Source organism: Gavia stellata, chromosome 34 (assembly GCF_030936135.1).
Source record: "Gavia stellata isolate bGavSte3 chromosome 34, bGavSte3.hap2, whole genome shotgun sequence".
Lineage (NCBI taxonomy): Eukaryota > Metazoa > Chordata > Aves > Gaviiformes > Gaviidae > Gavia > Gavia stellata.
The window spans coordinates 1,397,868-1,403,546 of record NC_082627.1 but is presented as its reverse complement, the minus strand read 5'-3'; the positions used below and the strand labels follow the sequence as shown (position 1 = coordinate 1,403,546).

Genomic DNA, 5,679 nt, shown 5'->3' with positions numbered 1-5,679 from the left:
ATGAGGAACCAAATGTTCAATGGAAGCACCATGACTGAATTCCTCCTCCTGGCATTTGCAGACACCCGGGAGCTGCAGCTCTTGCACTTCTGGCTCTTCCTGGGCATCTACCTGGCTGCCCTCCTGGGCAATGGCCTCATCATCACCGCCATCGCCTGTGACCACCACCTCCACACCCCCATGTACTTCTTCCTCCTCAACCTCTCTTTTCTTGACCTGGGCTCCGTCTCCACCACTCTCCCCAAATCCATGGCCAATTCCCTGTGGGACACCAGGGCCATCTCCTATGGGGGATGTGCTGCTCAAGTTTTTTTCTTTTCCTTTCTAATAGCAGCAGAGTATTCTCTCCTCACAGTCATGTCCTATGACCGCTACGTGGCCATCTGCAAACCCCTGCACTACGGGACCCTCCTGGGCAGCAGAGCTTGTGTCCACATGGCAGCAGCTGCCTGGGGCAGTGGGTTTCTCAATGCTCTGCTGCACACGGCCAATACCTTTTCACTACCACTCTGCCAATGCCCTGGACCAGTTCTTCTGTGAAATCCCCCAGATCCTCAGGCTCTCCTGCTCAGACTCAGACTACCACAGGGAAGTTTGGCTTATTGCTTTTAGTTCTTTTCTACTTTTGGGGTGTTTTGTTTTCATTGTGCTGTCTTATGTGCAGATCTTCAGGGCTGTGCTGAGGATCCCCTCTGAGCAGGGACGGCAGAAAGCCTTTTCCACCTGCCTCCCTCACCTGGTCGTGGTCTCCCTCTTTATCAGTACTGCCATGGTTGCCTACCTGAAGCTGCCCTCCATCTCCTCCCCACTTCTCAATCTGGTGGTGTCACTTCTGTACTCAGTGGTGCCTCCAGCAGTGAACCCCCTCATCTACAGCATGAGGAACCAGGAGCTCAAGGATGCCCTGAGGAAACCGGTAACTGGGTGTCTTTCAGCAGCCATAGGCTGCCTACCTTCCTCTGCAGCTGCCTCCCAGCGTCTGTCGTGACAGGCCAAGTCTGCCTTTCCTGTATTTTTTTTTTCCTTTTTCCACTTTGGAAGTTGCTTTTTTCAAGTAAATATAATTATCCCTCCCCTTAATGATCCACCCATCTTGTGTGAGCCAGAGACTTTGCCTAAATGGGAAACCATTTCATTTAAGAAAATAAATGAAACTGCAGCAACTTTTTGGTCTATGATCCATCCTCATCATAGCAGAAATTAATTGGAAACAGAAACACCTTTCTGGCTGCACCAGCTTGGGGCAGGCTGCTTTGTGATGGAGGGATTGGGAGCTCTTGAGGACCGCAGGGACATGGGCTCTTGTGCCAGCCTGGGGAGATGGGATGGCACGGAGGGGATGCGGACCTCTCAGCGTATGCTGGCAAGGAGAACAGGGGACACTGATCTCCTTGTCCTTGTGGCCCCCCATCTCTGGGGCTGACTTCTCTCTGCCCCCCCAGGGGCTGCTGTGCCCTTCAGAGGGGCTGGTTCTCTGGGGTGAGTGCCCAGAGCTCTGCAGCACCCTGTGGCAAGTAGTGCTGTGGGGCCAGACCAGAGTGGGCTGGGCTGGAGAGAGGGCAGGGGAGGTAGGAGGTCTTGGAGGGAGCTGGGCTGAGCTGGAAAGTTCCTGCGAGAGAAAAACATCAGTGTACAGCTTGTACTGCATGACTGCGCAGGGTGAGGGCTCGCATCAGGGGGCTTGTGGTGCAGAGACAGGGCTCCTGCATAGACCCACACTTGGATGGACCACAGGAAACATCCATGATGCTGGAAAATGCATGACCCTCCCAGAGGGAGGTCCCATAACTGAAGGGGAAGCGGGAAGGGTTTGTGAGACCCATGGGAGTGCAGGGAGAGAGCGGAGTGTGCCCAGAAATGAGTGTGTTAAAGGCAGAAAGAAGACCTGAAGTAGTGGCGGGGGTGAGGGGCTGTCATGCTGAAGTGAAATAGGTTGAATTTTGATGCTGAGGCAGCAGAACAAGGAGTACATGCATTTCAGTGCTGGGATACGGAGGGAAGTACAGGAGTCAAGCAAGTTGGGGACTGGGACATTTTCGGTGCTAGAGGAGCACTAGCAGGACATTGGAAGAAGCCAGACGGGTTGTGGGGAACTCACAGGCATTGGCAAATCCTCAGGTAACCACAGCTTTGTGTTGGAAGGAACAGCCAGTGAGGACAAAGTGGCACATAAAAGTCACTTATTTGCTGGCTGAGGAGGGAGACAAGGATGCTCAGCATAGAATTACCAAGGTAAATTATTCTCTTATTTTAGCTGTGCATACAGTGGCAACTCAGCCTAATGCATGCAGGACCCCAATACAGAGGAAATCAGGGTTTACATATATTACAGTACAGTCGTGCAGACCGATCAAATCACTCATGTGAAGGGGTGGGCTAATCAGTTACCATTGCTCGTCTAATGGGTATGTACTTGTCCCATGCAGGATCAGCACGTGCTTGTCCCGTGGAGGTGGTACAGACAAATGGTCAGTGGTGTGTTAATTCTCATTATTCTAAACCAATGTTCCGTGCAGGTGGAAGGATTTATCCTGGGTACCGGTTGATTGTTCTTCTGGCCATGGTTATATGCCTGGTTTCTTGAAAGGTAAACCTTCCATGGTTTAGTTGTCGGTATGTGGTGTTGTCAACCACTAAGAGCTGGTTTAGGTTGGGTCTTCAGGTTGCATCGGCCCTGAGGTGAAAGCTCATAGTCTCAGTTAGTGTTCATTGTACTACGCAAGTTGTACTGCAGTTAGCATCTTGCCTTTCACAGGCATCAGTAAAGCTTGGGAGGTCCCAAGGTCAGAGTGAGATGAGGAAGCAGGGGGAGGTAGTGACAGTCTGCAGGGAAACTGGCACAGGCATTGGACAGTGTAGGACTGTCTGCGGTGGGATGATGGAGAGGCTGGACTGAGGTCAACAGAACTGAAGTCTTTGTCCTCCCTTTTATTGCAGCTGTCTCTTCCCGTGACAGCTGTGAGAAGACACTGGTTCCATACAGCCCAGAGCCTCATTGCTTCCTCACCCACACTCCACAGAGCCTAGGAAATGGCCTACCTCTCTCCTGCACTTGGCATCACACACCGCCATATCCCACTACTCCCAGGAATAGCCATTCGCATCCCATGAGGGGAAGGATCCCCCTCCTCAGGGGATGAGGGTCAGGGCTTGGCCATCCTGATGGGTGAAAGACATTTAGGGCTTTCACAGCCACCTCCACAGCTGATTTTCCACCTGTAACCAGTGCCTCTGATGTTCTGTTTCACCAGCCCCCAGGGACCATCTCCTTTTCTTGTTGTTTCATCCATGCTCTCTTCAGTGATGGTGAAGGGGACCACTAAAGGTCTCCGAAACTTGGGCGTTTGCTGCTGACTTGCAAAACTCCCTAATGAGCCAAGGCTCTGTGCATCATTTTCCTTTAGGTCTTCAATTCTTAGGTGGTTAAGAGGAGAGGTTTCAGGAGTGCAGTCAAAGTCAAAAGATGTCACTACTAAACACTAAGAAAGGATTCATTTTTCCCCCACTTTTCTTCATTTTTCTGCTTACACATTCTGTGAGATCAGAAATCCTCAATCCATATTGAACCTGAGCATCTTCAGTGGAATTTGAATGTATACAAAAATCAGGACCCTTTATGTTGACAGTCTGTGGCCATTCTTCAGCCCTACCCCCAGCCCCACCTTTTCTCTCATCAACCACCTGGCACTTAGAGCAGCCTCGTTCAAATCAGAGCTTTCTGCACTAACGTCTGCAGCTGCATGTTTCAGCCCGTGAGCACCAACTCCTGCCTGCTTTGCTTGGAGAACGACTGCACGCAGACACGGAGGGTTGTGATACACTTATCAGCTGTATATTAAGTCCACGTTATCTCCTCTGAAGTCCACTTCCCACAGTGGATAGCCTTGGACCAATAGAAAACATGACAAGAAAATCATCAGGAGTAGTAAAGGCCCGGGGACTTCAGTATGTCCAGTTTGCCTAAGTATTCCCTTATCTGATCCTCTTCTACCAAGGCACATCTCCATGGTCCAGACTTGCCCCCTGCTCTCTGGCAGCTGGGATTCCTGAAGGCTGGTCTTGCTGGCAGCTACTGGGACTTGTTAGGGACATGGGTTAGTGGTGGATTTAATGGTGTTAGGTTAACAGTTGGACCTGATGATCTTAAAGGTCTTTTCCAACCTAAACATTTCTGTGATTCTATAGTGAGGCAGTGAAGGCATTCAGTGCCTCAGCCCTTCCCATGTCCAGTGTCACCATGTCCCCAGTCTCCTTGAGCAATTCGTCCACATTTTCCCCAGTTGCCCTTTTGTTACCCGCCTATTTACAGAAGCCCTTCTTCTTTTCTTTGACATCCCTCACCAAATCCCATTCATTTGGGCTTTAGCTTTCCTACCTTTGTCCCTGCATGCTCAGACAACATCTCTGTGTTCCTCCCATGCGTCCCTGTCTTTCTTCCCACCCTCTCTATGCTTCCTTTTTGTGTTTGAGATTGCTTTTTACCTTCCTCCCTCCCCTCAGGATCCTGAACTCCACCATCTCGTGGTCACTGCAGACCCATCTCATGGTCACAAGGACGCCTTTGACCTTCAAATCCCTAGCAAGTCTATCCTTGTTGGTGAGGAGTAGGTCCAGCAAAGCACCTCTCCTCATTGGCTCCTCTGTGACTTGGGTGAGGCATTTATCATCAGTGCACTCCACAAACCTCCTGGACTGCTTATGCCCTGCTGTGTTGTCCTTCGAGCAGGTATCAGAGGGGTTGACGTCTCCTGTGAGGACAATGTGAATGTGAGGCCTCTCCTACCTGTCCATTGAGGACCTCATATAATTTTTATTCCTGGTTGTGTGGCCGATAGCAGACCTCCACTGTAATGCCCCCCTTTCCTGTCCTCTCTTTAATCCTCACCCTTAAGCTCTCCCTTGGCTCTCTATCCATCCCCAGACAGAGCTCCACGTACTCCAGCTGTTCTCACACGTAAAGGGCAACTCTCCGTCCTTCTCTTCCCATCCTCTCCTTCCTCAAGAGCCTCCCTTCTCCAAGCGCAACACTCCAGTCATGAGAGCCATCCCACCACGTCTCCAGGATTGCAACAAGATTGTTGCCCTGCAGCTGCACACAGATCTCTAAACCCTCATGGTTCTGCCCTGTACTGCACGCATTAGAGTACAGACACTTTAGAGAGGTACCCCAGCGTGTGGAGTTCTTGCAGACGGTGTGAGAGATTTCTCCCGCATGGTGCTTTGTAGGCATTTTCTTGCTTACCTGAAAGTGCTGGAGGGGACCCCACTTGAGGCCCATTTTGTTCATTTTGTGATCCCTTCCCATCACATCACTCCACGCCCTTTGCTCATTGATCCTCTCTGTCACTCCCTTAGAGGACTGCTCGTTGCTCCCTCCCTCCCGCGTCATTCATAGTTTCAAGCCCTCCTTTTAAGGTCAGCCAGGCTGTTGGCAAAACCATCTTTGCCCTGCTTAGTGAGGTGGATCCCATCTCTCCCAAGCAGACGCTGGTCTGCAGACAGGGTCCCATGGTCATAGAAGCCAAAACCGTGTCCCCTACGCCAGTACGCCAGATGCGCAGTTAATTATTAGCTTGTCCTACTAGTGCTTTTCTCCTCACACCTTTTCCCCTCACCAACAGGATTGAGAAGAACACCGTCTGGGCCCCCAGGCCCTTCACTACCTCCCCCAGAGCTCTG

General features: G+C 51.1%; 1 pseudogene; it reads left to right on the top strand.

The window, feature by feature from the left end:
* Nucleotides 1–988, top strand: LOC132320219 (olfactory receptor 14J1-like; annotated as a pseudogene).
* The last annotated feature ends 4,691 nt before the right edge of the window (nucleotides 989–5,679 follow it).